The sequence below is a fragment of the Alligator mississippiensis genome, chromosome 11 (genome assembly GCF_030867095.1).
Source record: "Alligator mississippiensis isolate rAllMis1 chromosome 11, rAllMis1, whole genome shotgun sequence".
NCBI lineage: Eukaryota > Metazoa > Chordata > Crocodylia > Alligatoridae > Alligator > Alligator mississippiensis.
The window spans coordinates 5,153,314-5,175,224 of NC_081834.1; the positions used below are offsets into that span (position 1 = coordinate 5,153,314).

Consider the following 21,911-nt stretch of genomic DNA (forward strand, 5'->3'; position numbering starts at 1 on the left):
CAGACCGATGGTCACATTTTGAGGTCAGGAAGGAATTTTTTCCCAGGGTCAGACTGGTGCGGACTTGGGGGGGAATGCTTTCCTCTGTAGTGGGGGTCATAGCCCTCTTCCTGGGATCTCGTGCATGTGTTGTGACACTGTTGTTGTCCCCCTCCTTTATCTGTGGCAGGTTAGGTTGGATGACAAAGATGATTGTGTGGCTTTAGCAATAGGTTAGACAAGGATTTGTATAAGATGGTTTAGGGATGATCCTGCCTCAGGCAGGGGATTGGGCTAGATGACCTTCAGGGGTCCCTTCCAGCCTGACTTCTCTATTGACTGTATGGTGCGTGGGTGGGATGTTTGGATCACATGCAATTCTGTTTTATTCCTTCCTGTTCTACATAGATCCCCGTAGTGCCCTGTGATTCATAGCACCAAAGAATGCAGAGCAGTAAAGAACACGGTGTTAAAGGTCTGGGCAAACATCACATGCGTTTGCTTATCCATCTTACCTCTTCACGCAGAGGACATCCAATATAGGCCTAGGAAGACCAGGAGAAGATCATCCTTTAGGGAGGTTCAAGCTGTGCATTTTTTGGGTTTTTCTTGAGCGAGAATCGGAGAGAACAAAAGGTGGACTGACAAGCTATGCCCAGAGGTTTTGCTAACATTGCTTTACACAGCAGGAGGACTGTTAGCCTTGTGCTGCTTTTGTGGACGAGAATGTGGTTAGTGAAAGATGAGCACAATGCATGCTCCTGCCCAGGTACCCATTCGGATGAAAATGCAGAGGCGGCTGCAGGAAAAGTAGAGCCAGAGTGACTCATTCAGAGAGGGTGGGAGCCGCAGCTCAAGAATTATTTGAAGGATTGTGAAAAAAGGAATAAAAGAGGCTTTCAAATGGCTTGGTGCTGAATCTCTGTCCTTTCCCGTCTCAGTCTCTTTGTTGTCTGTTATTACCATTCGGATTGCTTTGGGCGGGCAACCCATCTCCTCCAGTCTATTAAATACCTTGTTCACTTGGCTGCCATGGAAATAACAGTAAATCGTGTAACTCGTTGGTTTTGGATGAGACGAGGTGCAGTTAGGGTTCCCCATGCCTGAAAGATAGGAATTGATACCGCACCTGATGAGAGACGGGAAGAGGAGGAGGCGATGGCTGGGAAGAGTGAATGAGTTACTAAGGTAACAAGCAGGATAATAAAACTCTGATGAGTGGCAAGGGGTAGAGATGTCACTCTTGCTTCTGCTGCTGGGATCATCTTTAACGTACACCTGCAAACTTTTTTGTGCACAGAGGAAAGTTGTTCCTGTCTTGGGAAGGGGCTGATCATGGTCTCAGAAGCTCTTGACCCTTTGCCCTACAACACAGATGGCATACCTGGAGGCCCAGCAGATGCTGGAAGTTGTAACCAAGAACCCGAGGGCTGCACAGGTCCTCCTGGAGACTAGCATAATTGAGTCTGAGCTCGCACAAGTGCAGGCTAAGGCACCTGAAGCGAATCCTGTGGAGGAGAGGCAGCATATGGCTGCTGCTATTTGAAAGACAGGTGCATGCGACTTTCAGGGGGATATTTCTGAGGGGTTTCTGGCCATCAGGGTGTGAGGGAGCAAGAGGCAGAAGAGTGCTCAGCAGGTCAGGTAAATGACTGTCCCAGGGTGGGAAGAAGCGGGAACAGACGGCAGGCATGCAGGGGAAGGGTGCTGGAGGTGGTGGTGCCATTTGAAGTGGGCTGGGGGAGCTGCATTCAGATTAGGTCACTGAGGGGAGGCACACTGAACACAGGATATTGCAACCACAGGATTTCCATTGGCCCCGTGTTAACTTGGAGTAGAGCTGGGGGTACCCACCTGCTCATACCGAGCTGGGACTTGTTCCTGAGCAGTGCTGGGGAGCAGCATGCGGTGATCCTGTCTAAAACCCTACGGTCTCTTCTGTTTCTTCTTTTTGGATCCACACGTACTGGCTTTGGATTGTTTTGTGGGGGGGGACCCATGTGGGAGTTGGCTGCTATGCTTCCCCCATTGGACAACTCCTTGATCGTGCCAACAAGGACTTGGGCTCTTTTTTGCTCTGAGCTGGGCATTGACTCCAACTCCTTTGTTCAAAACAGAAGAGAGTTTGAGATACGTGATGTAACAACAGTATGTTTTGCCCCGTCTGCATAAGCTGGTCCCACCGTGATCCCAGCTCTACAATTACTTCTGCAAAGGAGGAGTTCTGCTGAGCTTAGAGATCCCCTGAAGTTACTGGTGTGACTTTTTGCAAGATAGCAGTCCCTGTGATGACACCAGACTTTGACATATTTGGTTAACAAAGGCTTTACTTGAACATGACCACTGAATCAGGGCCTAGATAAGTGACCAGTGGCCTCTGTGTAACCTTATAACTGCTGTGGAAGTCCGGAAACCACTTCTGTTTCCTGAGGAACCAGAGCCCTTGCTAAGAATCAGCTCATGTGGCTGGTTTAGGAACTCTGCGGCCCCCACTTCTGCATCCTTGCACAGGGTTTGATGAAAATCCCACTGGCAGTGCTTCTTCATGCCATCCAGTGATGGTACGTTTACTATGACTTTTTTTTTTTTCTCAGCAGGAAAAATGCAGAGAGAAAAAAGAAGTTCTTAATTAATTGTGCTGGATACCTTAATTAATATGGCTGTTAAATGGTGTGGAATTCCTTTAAAACCTGAGGCCTGCTCACAACTTTGATCTGTTATAACCTTATTGTAACTGCTTTGAAGACAACAATAACTGCATGAAACCAGCCCTCAGGAAGGGTGAGAGGGTGAGGGAATGGGCTGCAACCAGGTACAGGAGCCGGGTATTCTTTTCTGCAGTCTGCTTCTTGGTGGATTTTCTAGTCACTCTTTTACCAGATGCAAAGCACTGACCACAACTTCTTGTAGCTCTCATGCCCTCCGCACTTGAAGCCTGCGCTGTCAGGTTCCTATTCTCTGCTGGTTCCAACGGGCTCGTTGAATTCCCCAGAGCTGCATCGTTTGTACCTGTCAAGAACATGGCTCTTGCTTTTTCTTTTCGTGTGTGCTGTGGATCCTGGTGCATGGTGGATTTGTCCTGCCTGATGTACGAATGAATGTTCCTCCCCTGCCTTTGACAGATTTTGTGCACAGTGCCGTGTTACTGTAACCCAGGTGCTTTTATCCACAATGACAATTTCTTGGGGGGAAAAAAAAGTACTAGTAGTAAAGAATAGATAAAAAGGGTCAGAAAAGATGGCAGAGTCGAGAGCTCTGCATAGTTATGTGAAATTAAGTAAGGGATGGGGTCATGTTCTCATTTGTCTCTCCAGTGATTATCATAACAAGCCAGAGCCTTGAAATGCTCCTTGGAAACTAAATGATGGTTCCTGGAAGGATGAAAATTAGGGATTCAGGCCAGATCCTCCTTTTGCCTACTCTGTAGCTTTGGAGGGCCACTGTTCTTAGCAGCATGGGAAGGTGAGACCGTGCCCCTGTCCAGCACGTGGATAATCCCCTGGTACGACTGTATGACAGTGTGGTGGGGGTTCCTGGTTTTAAAATCCCCGAGTGGCACAATTAGCAAAGGCGCAAGCGACCACAGACCTAGGAAAATGAACACAACTTCAACCATCGTGTCTTAACAGCGTCAGCGTGTCTCTCTCAGGAAGGGTAGACGTGAGCACTCACTGCTGGATCGTCAGTGAGTTTTCCCCACCCTGCCTGAGCAGAGAAACCCTCAGCCTCTGGATTTTGCTTGTGTATTTTGCTTTCAGGGTTGTAGCAGTTACGATTTAGTCCTGTCAAGGTGCTGACCCTGGACTTTCCACTTATTTTACCTCTTGCTAAGAAAGATCACAGTTCAAACCTGGGTACTTTGAAGCTAGGCACAAATCCTTGGGGTGGTTTGGACAGGGATGATCCTGCCTTGAGCACAGGGCTAGACTGGATGACCTTCTGAGAGCCCTGCCAGCCCTATTTTTTCCCCTATTATTCTGTATTTTAATGACCTAAAGAAGTGGTCTGGTTTTTGTTTTGTTTTTTTTTTTTCCAGAGGTGCTGGTCCTAGGAAGCAAAGGGGTTTATGAAAGTTCTGAAAAAACAGGCCAGTTAATTACTGATAGGTTCCTAAATACAAATTTAGGACCTAAACTTCAGGCTTCCAACTCTTTGACACTCTTGAGTCTCTTTGCCTAGCCATTCTGCATAGGAAGTGGATGGATCTACCACAAAGAGTCCTGCAGCTCCAGGAGTGTCCTCATGTATTTTAGTAAAAATGGGCATTTTTTCAAATGCTGTCACTACACTTCAGTTTTTATGGCACTGGAGATCTAGAATCTGATTTAACAACCATCTTGGATTTAACAAGGACTTGGCAGATGTTGATTTAAAAAAAAAAAGCTGCCAACAGCTTAGATTCCCTTTGGGCTTCCCATTAGTGTATTTAATGGATATGAATTTGGGAAACTTTTGGATTAAGATTTCAAGAGTCTGAGGGGAAAATGGTTTGTTTCCAAGGTTCGTCTTGCTCCTGTTGTAATGGAGAGCACCATGGAGGGTAAAGCACTGGAAGACAAAGTGATCAGGAGAGAGATCAGATGAAGACCGGCGCCGTTGGGCTAGGGAGGTTCCTCAGGATGTAGCAGCAGGGGAAACGGGCAATGTTTCCTCAGTGCATTATGAAGGAACTGGAGATGAACAGACCTGAGCCGCCTGCAGCATTTCATGAAAACCCCTGCTTTGTTCTGAGCATTCGGCAGTTTCATTTTATTTGGATTACAATCTCAAGTGTTGGAAGCATTAAAAAGCATTAAAACTAGACTGAGGGAACAGAGTCTGAACTCTCATCTCTGACTCCGGATTTACAGTCTGACCTTCTCCCATAGATGCTGCACTGTGTCTAGATTAGAAGAGAGATGGGCCTTGAAATGAAATATGAGCTGTAGGTATAGATCAACAGCCATCAATCTATTTTACTTAATTTGTCCCTTGCTCAGCTGTTCGTTGGACTTGGTGCTTTTTGTTTCCTGTTTCATTATATTTTCCTCAAAGATAAATGAAAACACAAAGAGGTGGCCGATTTACACTTGACAAATAGAAGCAATGTTCTGAAATGAAAATGTAGAGGATATTTTATGCTATCTAACAGAGGCTTCTGCCTGACTTCTGCTTTGCGCTAGAATGCCGTTATATCTGTTTCATTACGTATATTTGAAGGCATTTATATTTCAATTAGTGTCACTGCCTTTCTTAATTGACCTCGCCAATAGAAGAAGGGTACATGGGCTTGTAATTCAGGTCTGCTCTGCAGAGAATATCTGTACCAGTATTGATTTCTGTTGCAGGGGTGAGTAATTTTTTTTTCATTTATCAGAATAACTATACTGGTACATCTCCTAGCATGGGCAGAGCTTTCTCAGTATAAAGTTGCCTTGTATGGGTGTAAATTATTTCTCTTCCCATGGGTAAAGCAACAAACTCTCCTTGGTTTTCCAGGATGATCCTCAGTTTTGGGAAACTTAAAAAACTGGACTTTTGGCCCAAATTTAGATTTGAGAAACTGGTCCTGGATGGATATTAGATAGTGTCTGTCTTGCAGCATCTGCTGAGAGGGCATGGCACGAAGGTGCCTGGTGCTGTGGGAACAGAGCCCGACAGCTTCCGAGTTTGGAGGTAACAACACGGCATCTCCTGAACCAGAAATGACTTAGCCACATTCACACAGTGCTGAGCCCAGGCAAGGTAATTAGTGTTGCCTCAGCATCATGGGAACTGAGTTAAATTATTTAGTTCTGCTGAGGGGCTGAGCTAATTAGCCTGGGCGCTGTGTCATGTGAGTGCGACTGTACTGTGTCCAGTTCCTGAGGGAGCCATGGGCCACCTCTCAATGGGAAACAACATCGCTGCATTCCTGCAGCAGTGTCTGAGCCAAGTACTTCTGCCCTGGGACAGAGCTGATGAACCTTTCTTTGGCACTGCACTGTGGTGGCTGCCGTAACCAGAACCAGGAGTGGAGCAAGCCGCTTCCAGTTCTGGACTGCTGTGGAGCCTGTGGGACTGCCCTGGATTGCCTGCCTTGAAAGTTGGTTGCTATAGCCATACTAGTATAAAGCACCCTTATGCTAGTGTAAGTGTGCATGCTAGTGGATACTCTACCCTTTTACTAAACATGCCAGTACAGTGAATGCAGTGCACATTTTGAGTAGTTAAGATTCATGTATTTGCTTTTGCTATACAAGCTGACTTTCCTTGGCTTTCTATGAGAGATGAATCTTTGTAGTGTTAAGTGCAAGATAAAGTTCCTCTGTCAATTGTTGCACAGTATTTGTCCCTGTCTTATCCCTCTCTGGATCAGCCAGGGGTCTCTGGTATGAAGGGCAGCTGTAACGGCTGCACCTGATCCAGGCCTGCAAGAACCCTCAGGACATGCATAATCTGCCAGGGTGGGCAGGGAGATATTCTGAAGGGCTTTGGCTGGCCTAGAGTTGGGCTGTTGTGGGATACTTGAAAATTCACACCTGAGACATTCTTTTCACTTGCAGTGCATTTCAAGGCCAAGGGCAGACACTGCGTTTGAGTGAGGCTGGACTGAGAATCAGATCTGTTCTGCTCGCTCTTGTTTAATGGCCATGTTCACTACGAGTAGAAGTGGCTGGTATAGGTGTGATAGAATGGAGTAGAAATGGCTGGTATAGGTGCAATGGGCATGTAGACCCCGCACAACAGCAGCCCAGAAAGGACTAATGCATGCATAACTACCTCCCATAGCTGTGACCTGGAAGCCAGGTGGACCTAGCTGCTATAAAACCCTGCTGTCTGGGCAGAATGGACACAACAGGTGGAGCAGCTTCAGAGATGCAGGCTGAGGTGTGGAAAGAGCTGTGGGGAGAGGGACTGCCAAGCAGGAAAGGTAGGAAGCAGCCCAGAGAGGTAGTGAGAGAAAGGAAAGATCACCCTCTGTCATTAGCTGTGGCTTTGAGTTTTCTGTTCCCTTAGGGCACGGCTGCTCACCCTTTGGTCCATAGAGCCACGTTCTCTGGCCTGTGGGGCTCCCCACGGGTCCAGACATTTGGTGGTAGGGGAACAGTGCTACCACTCCCCCATCACCAAATTTCCAAGCCTTCATGTGGCTGGATGGGCCCCAGCCTGTACAGCTGCATCAGACCTTATGCACTGGGATTATGCCCCAGGCAGGCTGTTGCCATGGACCAGGATTGGGCCCTGGCCATGCCTGCTGTATGCACAAAATTTAGGTCCATGGACCAGATCCAGCACATGGACTGATCTGGTACTGCTCATTTGTTTCGCGTAGCAAAGAAGGTTGGGCACCACTGCCTTAGGAGGTGATGTAGATAAAAGGGTTATTGGGGGTCAAAACAACTGTTGCACTAAAATGTGGGGAGCCTTGGACAGCCTTTTATTAGAGATGCTCATTACAAATCCAGTTTGAACCCTGGGTATAGCTGGTTATTCACAGACTGATGAGAGCAGAAAGGAGCTTCTAGTAAATGCCTGCAAAAGTAAATGTGGACAGCAAATGGAGATTTATCAAGCCATGCGATGAAGGGCTAGTCCCAGGGTTTGTCTGCACTGCAGTCAGTGTTGTGACTGCACCTGGCATAGACCTACATGAGCTAGCTTTAAGCGATGCTAATTGCCTTGGGAACTGGTAGCAGTGTAACCAAGGCGGTGCTAGCTCAGAATGGCCCAGGAGCTGAGTGAATAATTGATTCTGGTTAGTCTGTGTGGCGCTCCCTGCCTGCCTGCCCGCCCGAGTTTGGCAATCCAGCTCAGGTCTGACTGCATGAGCTGAACTCAGAACAGCGCCTGGCAGCATGCACATATTGACAGATGCTCCACAAGTGCCCTGGGTCCCCTGGTGGGTGTATTAGTGCAGTGTTTTAGCTCTACCTGTTCTTCATGCTGAGGTCTTCATGAAGATATGTAGCTGTGGTGCTCAACCTTTTGGCCCTGTGGGCCAGATGAGTGGCACAGGGCTGGATTGGGGCCTGGCATAACCCACTCCCTGCTGTGCATACTAAGTTTGGGTCTTGATGGCCTGGCGCTGCCCTCTCCTGGCCCCTCACACCGGGATTGGCCTCTGGACCCCAGTGTTGCCTTATCCCAGTATGCAGGCCTGGGCATGGGCATCCCATCCAGTGTACAGCACCTGTGCCTTCCTATGGCTCTGGGGATTTGGCAGCAGGGGAGCGGTGCCACTGTCCTCCCCTTGCCAAATTTCTGGACCTGTAGGTAGGACTGCAGGCCTGGTGACACAGCCCTACAGGCCAGGTCTGGCCCATGGGCCAGGGTTTGAGCACCCCTGATATATAGCATGCAACTCCCATGCTGAAAGGGACATAAGGCCATGCTGGGTACCCAGGTGCTTTCCCTGCTTTGGTGTAATGTATATCTGCAACCCCTCTCTGCAGCTCGAAGCAGGAGCACCTGTTTAGCTCCACTCTGCATGGGTGCCACAGCTCTTGCAGGTGACTGGAGGAATCCACACCTTGCTCATGACAGGGTACAACGTAGACAGGGCTGAGTCCAGAGGTGCTGGCTCCCATCTTTCCCCTCTCCTTATGACATGGGTGTGTTGAGCCCCCTGAGGGGACATTGAATAGGCTTGGCTGTTATAGTCAGCAGGAGGCCTTAGCCTGTGAAGACACCTCTGGATGCCTGGTTTGTGCACCCTGATTTCACTTTGTCAGAGTTATTGTCAAAGCACTGGGCGTCTATTCCCTGCCTAATATAATGGGCAATGCTTGGGAAAGGACATCAGGTCTCCTACTGCCACTGCTCTGTGCCTAGAAGGAATAGAGTAGACTTGATTTGGGGACAATGACTTCAAGGGCCAGGTATTGAAAGTACTAGCTTCTAATTTTGTGCTAGAAGTTGATTTTTAAGTATGGAATTGCCAGCAAGCAGTCAGGGGCTGATATATATTTTGTTAATTGACTTATCTGAGCAAGAACCAACAATTATCTGGACTTTGGCACTGTTTCAGCGATATTTTTATGTGCTATTGATATAATGTTTGCATTATATCCTATTCTGGACTGTCTGTTGACTGTAATGCCTCGATTATTTAAGAAGAGAAAACTTTGATCCAAAATTATGTCTCAGTTTCCTAAAATATTGACATAGAGTTCAGTTTTCCTTATTTATCCACTCTAGGTATTCACACCTTATGCTGCAGTATCTGAACTCTTCACAGTCTCTTTAATGCGGTCATCTTCCCAGCTCCCCTGAGGTGGGCTACTGCTCTTGTTTCCAGGTAGGGAACTGAAGCAGGTATCACACAGGGAGTCTGGGACAGAGCAGTGACTTGAACCCAGGTCTCCGGAGCCCCTAGGTTCTCTCTAAAAACATGTTTCAGAGCCCTGTGCAGAGCTCGTGACTTAGATTCCATTTGCTCTCCTTCCCGAGAGATCTTTGAACAAAGGAAACTGATGATGGCCTTTGTATGGCACTCTGATCTCTCTCCCCTCCTTGAAGGCTTCAGTGTAAAAAACCCTACACTTCTACAAAACATCATCAGCAGATCAAGGAAAATTTAAATTGTTGTTCATTTTATGCTACAGGCCTGCTCCCGCAGCCCTCAATCCAGCCAAGCTTCTGATGGCTTCCGTGGAAGCTTGGCTTGCAAGAATGCTGCTGAGTGCTGAATCAGGCTTTTAGACTTCTCCAAAACATGTCCCATCTACTATTCTCAGTAACCATTTAAAGTGATTGATGCCGATATATTTTACAACTGAAAAGTTCAAAGCTGCTTAAGGGATCTGAGCATTCAGTTCCCATTAGAAATGGGCTTCCCAGACCCCTTGCCAATGTTGAAAAACTGAGCCAGCATCAGTCAAAAAAATAAAAATAATATATATTAGTCTATGACAACAGCAGGGCATTCGGTAATAGAGCCAGACTCACCCTCCTTAGGCCGTCTGAAGGCTCCCCTCCTCCAGTTTAAAAATAAAAATTTGGAAATGTATTGGTTCTTTTGATTTTGATCATCCAATCCAATCAAATATGGTACTCTTAATTTGAGTAGTTAATGAGGGGTAGTCTTGCTGAAGTGGGGATTGATCAGTTGGAGCAAGAGAATCAAGATCTGCTTCCCTCCGCCGCATGAAGTTTTCCTCACAATTTTCCAGTAAACCAGGAAACCTGAATCTCCCTTTTTTTTCTCTTCATTCCCTGCTCACCATGAATCCTATTAAATAGCACACAGTCACTGTTTAATTTATGTTTCGTTCCTAGCATTCACTTTAGCTCCTGCCATACATTGGCTGAGCAGGTGGGATGCAGGCCTGACTTCTCATAGAGTGGGTAGAGAGGCTCATTTAAGTTTCTGGCTTTGAATTTGTTGGCACCATCTCTCTGGCTAGGATACATTTGGGGTAAACATGTTTTCAGCCTTGTTCTCGTATATTAAGGGGAAAAGGATTCCAGGGCTGGATATCGTGGCCAGCTGCCCTCTCAGGAGGGACTGGGTGATTGTACACATGGGGATGTGTACTTGCAGGGATACACGTTTACTTACAGTTGTGGGACACTATCTTGGCTCCCCATTCTCCCTGGCACTACAGGTCCCATTCATGATTACTCCAGAGCCTCTTTACACTAGTGCTGAGCTGGATCTGGATCCACTCCAGGAGGAGCTCTGGATGCAGGAGTGCGGTTGGCAGCATTTGCAGAGAAGAGGGGCATTATCCTATACCACAGCCATTCCCATCCCAATTGCTGAACTTCCCTCTTGAAATTATAGGCAGAAACGCCCAAGTTAATGCAATCCTGGGGCACGTGGATGACCCCGGTGTGACTGACAGGAATGAGGAGATGAATTGAGATCGAGAGCATGACCCTTGTAGTGCAAATTAAGCCTGAACTCTCTGTGGCCCTTGTTGTGGGTCAGTCGCACATAGTCCTTGTCAAAGGCTCTTGGTGGGTGGGTCAGGGTCAGTATCATTTACAAGTCAGTAATGTCCTGCCAGGCAGGTGAAGAATAAAACTCTCTTGTCCATTAACCTTGTTGAAACCCAGAACATCATCTTCACAGGTTTGTGGGTCTGAGAGGCTGGAGGTGTGGGACTTGGACCATCACACTCCGTGGCGTCCCAGCCCAGGGCCCTGAGGTTGTAATTTTTCTCCAGTGAACTTAATTCTTTTCAGCCTCTCCTGGGCTGCTGCTTGTCTACACCCGTTTAGTCAGGTTGTTGCAAGGTCCTGCTGGGGTACGTCATCTGTCTTGCAGTTGCCTGCCCCTGCTACGTGGTGATTCCTCTCGCTTCCTTCGAGTTGTGTGTAGTCTGCTGTGCTTTTTTTAGCATTAGACTTCCCCCCTAAGACTCTTCTTCACCTTTGGAGCTGTCTTCACACTGCTCACATCTTCTTTTTATTGTTCTATGGTATGCTGTGCTTGCTTTGTGACTTGTTAGCTTGGAGACCTTGGCTACTGCACAATCCTAGTTTCCCCAGCATTCCTGTTATAGCAAGGAAAAGGTTATAGATCCGATCTTAGCCTCAGTAGCAGAACTGAGATGGCAAGGAACTCCAGCAGCTCCAAGGAGCCTCATTAACTGAAACATCATCCATTATTAACGGAAACCGTTCCTTGCCTGATGTTCTGTGTGTTCCTGGTAACACCTGAGATAATTCATGAAGGAAGACTCCAGAAATCCCATGTACAAACCAGTGTTTGTGGTGGTGATTTTTATCATTTGTATTTCTCCATGCAAGAACAATGAGAATTGGATTTGCTTTCCAGTTGTCAGTACTTTTATGCTGAGTAACAGACACTTCTGGGAAAAGCTTGAAGAAGCGCTTTCCACTGGAATAAAAAGTAATCGTGAGACTAGTATTGTCTGTCATGGCAAACATGTTTAGAAGTGACTTGTGCTTTTGAGTCCACTTATTTTTGGGTAGCCAACTCAAGACAACTTGTAGCACCTTAACTTTCAGAGGGAGTGCTCAATACTATACTATAACCCTGGTTTCATGTTAGTAACGGTCTTAGTTAATGCTTAAGGGATCTGAGCATTCAGTGCCCTGTGACGGTAGCCATAATCAGTTGTGAAGACCGTGGCTATGCTAAGCTTTTGTATCAAAGTTTGATGTGGAGCCAAATGGAATGTGCATTGAAGTGATCCCTTGCCTAAATTATGATGAAAGCCTCAGATAGGAGAGGCAGCGTCCTGAATGTTGGATTCTTGGTGATTAAAATGGTATACCCAACAAAGACTCATCGTTTGTTCTACATGCTTCCATGAAACTCATCTAGTTTGTCATCCAGCTTAATTAGAATGGACTGTTCTATTGCATCTTTCAAAACCACTCGTGTGTTTTTAAGAATACATATACCACAGTCCCTTTTAAAACTGATGCATATTGATTTTTTTCCTGTTATGATGCATGCATATGTATTTCTATTACAATTCACTTCTGTTCCCTCAAAACACTTAACTGACATATTTTTGTACCTATTGACTACTTAAAGTGCCCAAAGAGCTTCTGAAGATCCCTGCTCGTGCCTCCCCATCAATGTTGTGTGCATTGCTAATGCATTGATAGCCTGTAAACAGGACCCAGCAGGAGTCTTCAACGCATTGAGGTAAGACGGCTAACACGGTTCCCTCAGCATTTCCATAGGACTTTTTAGTAGGGAGAAATGTCTCCTGTTAAATGTATTGGATGAAATCAGTGAAAGTCCATGTTGAAAAATTGGCTAAATAAGTCATTTAGTCTACATTTAGGCCATGAGATTGTTTACAAAAGCATCAAATCCCAGCAAAACACTTGCCAAAAATAGAATTTTTGAGTTCCAAAAAAGCCCTCCAAAACCCCAGAGTTTTTGGTATTTGCTCATCTGTCAAAGATTCTAAAGATGTTTCCTGTTGAAAGCATCTGAGCAAAATGTTTTGTGTCAAATGACAAAAAGAAATATCACAATCATTTTGACAGTTGAACCTACTGTCATTTGGGTTTGAATTTTCCTAGCTGTTCAGGATGGGGTAGGGAGAGGAGACGGTTAGGTCTCCTGTACAGAGCAACATGTGGCAAGCTGGAAGCTCAATTCCCCCCCGCCCCCCCAGCCCCATGCTCACATGGAAAATGAAGAACAAAACCAAATAAAATACACAGTTTTGATTCATCAACCTCAACCTGATTTGCATAATTTTTTTTCTTAGAAATTGCATTTTTCAGCCATAAAACCATTTCCACTAGCAACTTGTGATTTTGATGTATCGTCTACCCACCGTGCCGCTAAAGTTGGTGGAAGCTGTGTGTGCCTGTCCCCTTTGGGAAGTTTAGGGAGATGTTCTTCCCACTTTGGTTTCCACCCAGGAGGGATTTGTTGGATTTCTTTTGCATCTGCGTTTAGGTCCCGATCCTGCAGCTTGTTTTTTGCTTTCGGCTCCTCCTGTGCAAATGGAGAGAGGCGAGCAGGATGTGGGGGTGGGGAATCCTGTTTTATCTGTGTTCTTGTGACACTTCATTCAGTTTAAATGATTATCTGCATCTTTCAATTTCTCTGCAAACTCAAGCTCAGTTTCACCAACAAAGCATTTTGCAAAATGAATCCACAGACAAATAAATCAATGACTTGCCACTTAGTGGTTTTTCTATAGCTAAGATTAGTGGGTTAACAGTGAGAATGCATTTCCATTCCGTTGTGATGAAACTAGTGGAGCAGATTTCAGGCCGCAGGATGAATAGTCCTGTGTCAATACTATAGCTGAGGTAATGAAATTAATTCTAAAAGGAACCTGAGTATGTGAAAACGGCTTGATGTATAACAGATATGCAGCTCAATCAGTTACAACTAACAGAGTGACGTGCTGAGAAGTTACAGGATGAAGAGTTTGGATCATCAGGGCCCCTATCCTCTGAGACTCTCCTGGACTTGATATTAGACTTCAGGTGATGGCACTGAAGTCACAAATTGTTTGGACAAGAATAGTCCATTCTCTGGAGAGAGCTTTCAATTGTTGTACTCAATACCAGTTTTAAGTACAAGACAAAGAAACAATCAAACTCTGCCTAGGTCAAGATGCACTAAGCCACAGAATAACAGAAACTGCCTACGTCCGAAGGCAACATAATGTGCCAAAGAGACAACAGAAAGCTTTGCATAGCTTGTACTTTAATCTCAAGGGCAGAGCGTCTCCTTGCAGCCAGGTGTTCAGAAGGGATCTGCAAATCTTCTGGGCAGGTGTGGTGGAGGTCCTTCAGCTCCCAGCATGCTTTGTGGGAGCCATTTTAGCTGCCAGTCAGAGCCCATTTATGTCAGGCGGCTTGTCTGATTGGCTGCCTCAATCATTCATGAAGGACCCTCTGGCCAATTTTGTGGGGTGGAGCCTTCAGGGAAAAGATTTTCAACCACACGAATGGGAGCCTTTGACATTTAGTCTGCAGTGTTCATCATTCTCCCTGGTAAAGATGATGGACATCCTTAGTTGTGGGTTTAGGGCATTCGAAACATTTGTATTGATGGTTATTAGCAGTCACCTGTTGTGTTTTCAGTAATGGGTGGAAGTGAACTGCTGTGTGGTGCCTGGGGAAACGGTCTCATTTCTACCACCATCCATTTCACGGATCACAGCTTTATCAGTTAAGAATAGGTAGTTTTCTCAGGAGGGCTAATTTCCAAGGGGCAGACTTTGTAGTAAGGCTGGAGTATTGTTATAGCCGTGATGATCCGGGAAATATGCAAGAAGCAAGGGTTTTTTGATAATATTTGTTTACTGGGCTAATAGTATAGTTGGGAGAGGTGCTTATTGCTTCTCTGTTACTTAGGTTAGGCTGTACAGGCTTCTTTTCCATGAAGGGCACTTGGTGCCCAAAATCTTGTCTAACATCTTTCCCAACTATTCAGTTGGTCCAATAAAAGACATCACAAAAAGACTCTTGCTTGTAGCAGACATTTTGCTTGGGCATGCAACCCCCCCTTTGGTTCTAATGTAGTCCCCACTTCCATGCCGGTCCTTTGGTTCAGGAGATGCAGGGACTCCTTGCTGCATCCTTCCAAGCAAGGACGGACGGTCAGGCCAAGGCTCTCACCCTTACCAGGGGAGAGCTGCACACCAGAACAGGGGTCCTTCTTCGCACTGAAAGCACAGTGCCCCCTGCGGTTCATGTGCCTCCAGCACAGCCCATGGCTCTAGACATGCTACTGCAACCAGAAAAAATGCTTGGATGAATATTACTGAAAGAGTCAGTCTTAGTGCGACTGTTTGTTTGTGAATTCAGTGAATAGGGACTTAGGGTTTTGGTTTCATGTTTTAAGTACAGTCCAAGTGTTTGGGATTGACATCCTTTGAAACAAAGTGTTTTAACTTTGTTTTGAAATGATATTGTCTTTGGAAAGTATTCAAACTTGCTTCGTTTAAAAGCAAAACATCTCAAACACGTGACATTTTTTCTTTTGGGTAGAATGAAGTGCTTACCTCAGACCCAAATGAATACATTAAAAAGAAAAAATGTGGGGTGGGGGGAAGGGGGTTATAATTCTATACATTTCTTCCTTCAGGCACTTTGAAGGCTTTGGTAGATAAGGTACTAAGTCTGGTGGGATATGGCTTGCATCCTAAGACAGCTGCTTGTATCCTTAGACAACAGCCTTCCCCTATCCCAGTGACTGCTAGATAGTGGCAGAGTTATCAGACATACTGGCCTGGAGCAGATGGTCAGGACTGGATGAACTGGAAGGCTGAGTCTGTCAAGGGACTGTACAAAGCATCTATGAATCATGTGCTGCTTTATTAAGCTCAAAGATTATCCAGGTTTCAGAGACTGACAGTGGGCTTTGGAGGTATTCATATTGTTTGGTTCTGGTTCTAGTAATGATACAGGGATGTGTCCCTTAGAACAGTGGTTCTCAACTTCTTTTTGTACCAGGACCCATTTGTAAACGTCAATGGCCAGTCCCAACTCAGCAAATAGTTTAAGTAGAAAACACACGAGTATTTTGGCCCCTAAATACTTATTACACACTACAAGTTAAAGCAGCTCACAAGTCTTAATTTTAATGACAGAAATCCATATCAACAGGAAAACATTAACAGCAATATCAGCATGTGGCCCTACAATACTCCCAAGTGACATTCATGTTTTTCCATGTTCTTCTGTGACTGTTTGCAACCCTTTGTTTGCAACCCTTTCAGATATTCTTGCGTCCCGCAGGTTGAGAAACACTGCTTTAGAAGATGGCCTTGTGCCCCCCGTAAGCAGTGTACTCACTGAATTAAAAGCAACACAAAATGGATTATGTGTTAACATGGAACAAGAAATTGCTAGTTAAAAGAATTGGAAGTCTCTGGCTAAGTCTTTTTTTTTTTTTGGTAATACTTTAAAATATATTTGCTTTAGAGTTTTTTCTGAATCTTGTAATATAAACTCCTTGGATTTAGTACGAGGTCTTTTCCATTAACTGTCATCAAGGTAAAATATTTCATTTGAATTGGGATAAGAGGCACTTTAGATAAATGAGGTTCTGCTGTATTTGGAAAGTTGGGTATTTCTGATATATGATCTGACTTAAGAGGTTGGGAAATTCTGCGCACAGCATGGTTCATTTATAAACAAACAAAAGTATTAAAATTAAAAGTTCAGGAAGAGGGTGTTTAATCTTTTTGAAAGGTGTTGTAAAAAAAACTCTGTGTTTTAAATGGGCTTATGCCTTATAAGGTAACTCTAGGTGGGTTTTTTTTTTTTTTTGAATTTCAAAAACTTTAGCACTTTATCATCTAATGAATTAAGGTCTGAGCATTATAATAGTTGTTGGATTAAGTGCAGGGTGGCTCTAGGTAAATTAGTGATTGTACTGTTGTCTGATTAGTGAGAAATCTAGATTTTTAATGCTTTTGAGAATTTAGCAAACCAGGCACTAAATTGTGCTTTGATTTAAAGACAACAGACACCTCCCTACCCCCCCCCCCCCCCAAATCCCTTACAGATTGTTCCAGCAGCTTTGCTTTGTACTTCCTTTGACCGTCTCGTTTGGTTGGAAGTAATTCCTTCTTTAGGACCATTTATGCAATATGACTTTGTCTCAAAGCTGAAGGAAATCAACATGGGGTAGATTGCAGCCCATAAAAGCAGTGATCACTGGAGCCTGTCTTCTGTTGTTCAGGATTTTTCTAAATGGTAGTTGATCAGTACAAGGTCCATTATTATAGATATACTAGTTAAAGAACAGTGCTGATGTTTTTGATACCTACCACTTTGTAGTTCACACCTGTCACTATGCACATGCCATTTAATAAGAGTTAAATGTTACAATTCAGAAAGAAACATGAGGCTCCCTACAAGTTTTTGGACACCAGCAGGAAAAGGGCCTTTGCCTTGAAAGCCCTTGCAGATGAGAACCTTGGTGTTCCTTCCATGTAGAGACAGTGCATACCTCATAATAGATATAATATAAATATTTCACTATATATTTATTGTGATATATATATGAGAGAGAGAGGTAATGAGTGATGTGGCTATTTGAATGCGTTTCCTCTGACTTCAGTGGACTTTAGCTCAGACTGTAATAACAGATTTGCTTTCCTTACCATCCATGTCCTGCTCATTTTAGTGTGTGTGCATACACTCAGCCATCAGAGTGACTCCTTCATGTTCCTTTGGCTAGTTCCTGGGGTGAAGTAGTATACAGAGAGTACACGTTTTCCAGACAGTGGCATGCAGATCAGTTCTGTTGCTAGGGCAATCCTCTTCTCAAGGACTAAGGTTAATTTATGGAACTGTATTGATTGGGATGCTGTATTATTTAAGGACGCACTTCTGTTTAATCCCTGGAATGGAAAATATAATGTTATTATTTTACTGAACAAAAACTTTGTTTCATTAACCAACTGATTCATATGATGTAGTATTTACATAACATTAGCCCCCACGTTTCCATCGAGATGAAGTTGTTTCCTAAGTCTTGACTGTCCAAGGGCTTGTTTTTGAATTTTTAAGCCTTCCTTAGAAGCATTGCGTGTTGGCTGTAGCCAAGGCTGGGGATTTTGGCTGTGGTATGCCAGTGCTTCTGCTGAGACTTAAGCCTGAAGATTCCTGGCTAGAGGGTCTTGTCCCTCCACTCGGGATCACACTGGTTGCCATATTTGAAGTCAGGAAGGAATTGTACCCAGTGGTCAGATTGGTATCTGGATGGATCTTTGTCTTCCTCTGCAGGAGGGGATGTGGCCTTTTCCTGGAATCTCAAGCTTATTTTAACAAACTTTGCAGCAGCAGGCTGTTGGCTGCTGTGGTCCCCCTGCTTTCTTGTGACAGGTTGGGGTGTTATGCCTTGTGGTTGTGTCAGTGTTGACCATGTAGTTTTGCTAAGAGGTTAGACAAGCATTTGTATAGGATGGTTTGGATAGGGATGCAGTTGGGCTAAATGACTTCTGGAGGTCCCTTCCAGCCCTATGATTCTGTGATAGTAACATCATTCTGGCCTCGATGTTAAAGTGTGTGAGCAGGATGTGAAGGAGCTTTGCAAAGGCTTTTATAAATCCTGTATGGATATAGACAGTTGACTCATGAAGAAAATGCATTCAATTCTCTGTGGCCATGTCCTACTTCCAATTCCCCCCTCTTCTCCCCAAACTTATCTCATTGAGGACTACTTCCAGGAGTAGCCCAAGGGGTGCTTGTCATTGGGAACTGCCCATTAACTCCAGTTGTCCTAGTGCCATCAAATAGAGTCTATTCAATTTGTATTTATAGACCTTTATACAGATCTGTCATGAGCAGGGCGCAGAGTCCGCCTGTAATTAAGCTTGCTCTACACTTCCGTGACAGAGGAGGCTAGATGAGCTGGATTCTAGCCTGTGGTCCTGTGGGGAGCACTTTGGGAGACTCAGCATGGGCAGGCTTTACTGTAAATAATGCCTGTAAATAATTGTCTATATAGGGCATCAATATGCTTGTTTTACCCCAGGGGTAGATGGCCGTCTGGGCCTGGCAGGTGGGCCCAGAGGCTATCCCCTGATTGGTTCCCCATGACTTAATGTTTCATTATACTGGGTGACTGTTGTCCCCAGCCTAAGACTGTAGTTTTATAACTCTGTTTAGCAAGTATGGCTGACTGAGCTCGGGGAGAAGGAGTGAAGTTCTGAGACAGCTGGAGGGGACAAAGTACCAGGCAAAACAAAGAGACGGTCTCAAGGTAGACAGGGAAAAGGAAGGGTCCCAGGGTGGGCAGACTAAAGTCCAAGCGAGGACAGAGGGAACTGGAGAGGCACAATAAAGACCGTTTTGAAGCAGCATTTGCTTAATGCTTGGGACTTCAGCAATCCAATAACCCTGTTGTAAAGAAAGAAACACCCTCCTTTCTTCCCAGGAGCTTACTGAAAAGAAGGAGCTCCCAGAGGTGGGGGGCTATCGATCACTGGAGAAGTTGGGGACTGAGAAGAGGCAGGGTGTCAAAGCCAGAGGCTTGCCCCTTGTGAAGGTGTGCCAGGGCTGGCTGCAGGGGGTCCTCTCGGGACAGGAAGACCGAGTAAAGCTGCTTCTTTGAGGAGTCCCAAAGAGGAGTGTTCCCCTTCCCGTCTGAAAAGGGTCAGACTCATCCTCCTTTGTCATGACCACTTCCTATTAGAAGACCATGATTTTCATTGGCCATCACTTCCATCCGTTAGGGGCCGAAATTCTCCAGATCAGGTGTCTGCCTTGACTGAATTCTTCACACATTTCTGCTGCAGTGGCTCAGGCATGTCTGAGAACAAGGCTAACAAGAAGAAGGAAAAAACCCACTGCTCTTCTAAATTAAAAGAAATTCTGGTAACCTTTTACTTTGGAAAGCTCTTGTGCCCCATTGCTTTGGAATAGGTACTTGAAATTTGGTGCAGAAGGGGCATTTGTGTTGTATCCATTTCTATCACTCTTCTTATGACAATCTGCCAAAATCTGGCCAGGTTAAAGCTGTTGAAAAACTGCAGTTTGCACATTCTCAGAGACCAAAATCTCTGGGGATTCTGCCCTCCCTGAGCATGTTCAGGTATCTCCTAGCACTAACCAGACTGCACATGAGACATCCCCACTAAGCAGCGCGGTGTGTTGTGTCCTCTCACGTCTCCTACGTGTGACCTGGTTCTGTGCACAGAATGCCCAATACTGCCCAATGCTACTATCCAATACTTGGCTTCCTCCTTGCCCACCCTCCTCTTTTACTTTGCATTATTCAAATTTTGCTTTTACTCGTTTCCATATTGGCTTCTCTGTGGTGTTTATCACTGCAGCATCCGAGTGGTTCACAAGCATTACTCCCCTTATTTTCTCAGCACCATTTGCCAGATGGCAAACTGAGACAGAAGTGAAGTGTTCAGTTATTTGGGGTGCACCCGGATTTCCTTTCTTTCTTCCAGTGGTTAGCGCTGCACATTGTTTCATGAGTGCGAAGTGCGGGTTCCATGACATCAGTTGCAGCTGCAAGTCAGTGCTCAGCCCTTCTGCAAATTGGACCTGAAAACACTAAGTCTCAGTAAAATGAAGAGTAGACACTTGTGACGAGTGTGGTTTGAGCAGCTTGTCCAGTGGTGCATAGGACCCCTTGGCAGAGGTTTAGGTAGAACTGGGTTCTCCAGGGCAGCATTCACCTTTCCTAACCACGAGGCTGTCCTTTGTCTTCTCTGATCCCCAGTCTCTTTCTCCACTTACTTCATTCCTTCATTAAATGAGGGTGGGGTGCTACAATCAATAGATTCCTGATTCATTCCCAGAGCAGGTCTGGGGGGTGGGCTGTGCAGTGAATGGACAGAAGGCCTGTGGAAGACTGTGTGTTGTCCTTAACGAATGTCTATCATAATGCATATGCCAAAAGGGGCCCAAGAGAGGTTGCCATTGGCAACCTTTTCCCTGGCATTTCTTAACTTGGTGAGTGCTTAATATTGCAGATGTAATGTTCTTTTAATATAGTTATTTGTGTGTAAACTATTTATAGACTTAACATCTTGTTCTTCTAACAGGTATTAGATGAGGAAACCAAACTCAATAAGTTCACACTTGTTTACTTCAGAGATTCAACATCACTTTTTTTTTTATTTCTTCATCTGCATTCTTTATAATATGGTGCAATAAGCTGACCTCTGTCACTCTAAATGGACTCCCCTTTATAAGAGTTGAAAAGTGAATTGATTTCCCTTCAGTCATGTAATAAGCATATGTCTCCGAGATGTAGCCTGCTCTATTGACACATGTAAACACCATTAAAATTAATGGGAATGGGTTTTGACCATGGGTTGATAGGAGAATAGATTATTTTAATGGCTCAGGTATTTATTTTGTCAGTGAAGGCAGCTTAAAAAGATCTTCAGTATCAAAAATGCTCCTAGGAAGAATCATTGGAACTATTGGTGTCTTGGGTAGCTTTGCCCTCAAATTTAAGCTCAAATAGACTAAAATCTATATGGAAGCCTTTGAGTCCCTTTAGGACATGGCTCTGAATTGTTTCCTTTGATATTTCAGCATTTAACCAATTGCCTGTATGCAGGTACCAGAGAGGGGCTGCCACACTCAAGGTTTTGTTGAGATTTGCGCATGTTCATGTGTGAGTAATATATTATTTCATTTTGCATTATATTATTCTAAGAATTATGTAAAGTGATATAATAATTTATTCTACACATTTACAGCAATAAATCTGACTAGAGGGTGAAGTCTTTGGAAAACTTTCCAGTAATCTGTAAATTAGAGGGTTTTTTTTTAAAATAGCTTCTTTAAAAGACCTTTTTAGCAAATAGATTGTGCTACATAGTAGAAGAGTTGGTATTCAAATCTCAAAGATAAAACATGCAAGGCGTAAACTACTTGCCAAGTTTATCAAGATGTCATGATAAATGGTACTGCTCATTATCACTTCACCCACATTATAGTAATAAATAATTGCCCCTTATACATTTGCTTTGCAGTTTCTTTGCAGTACCAAGATTGTGACTGCAACAAGAGTCAGTCTGATGCTGGGC

At 44.7% G+C, this 21,911-nt stretch overlaps 1 protein-coding gene across 6 annotated transcripts in view; it reads left to right on the plus strand.

Moving 5' to 3' along the window:
- Positions 1 to 21,911, plus strand: part of MEGF11 (multiple EGF like domains 11) — a 392,338-nt gene that overhangs the window by 90,410 nt on the left and 280,017 nt on the right. The window lies entirely within an intron of this gene.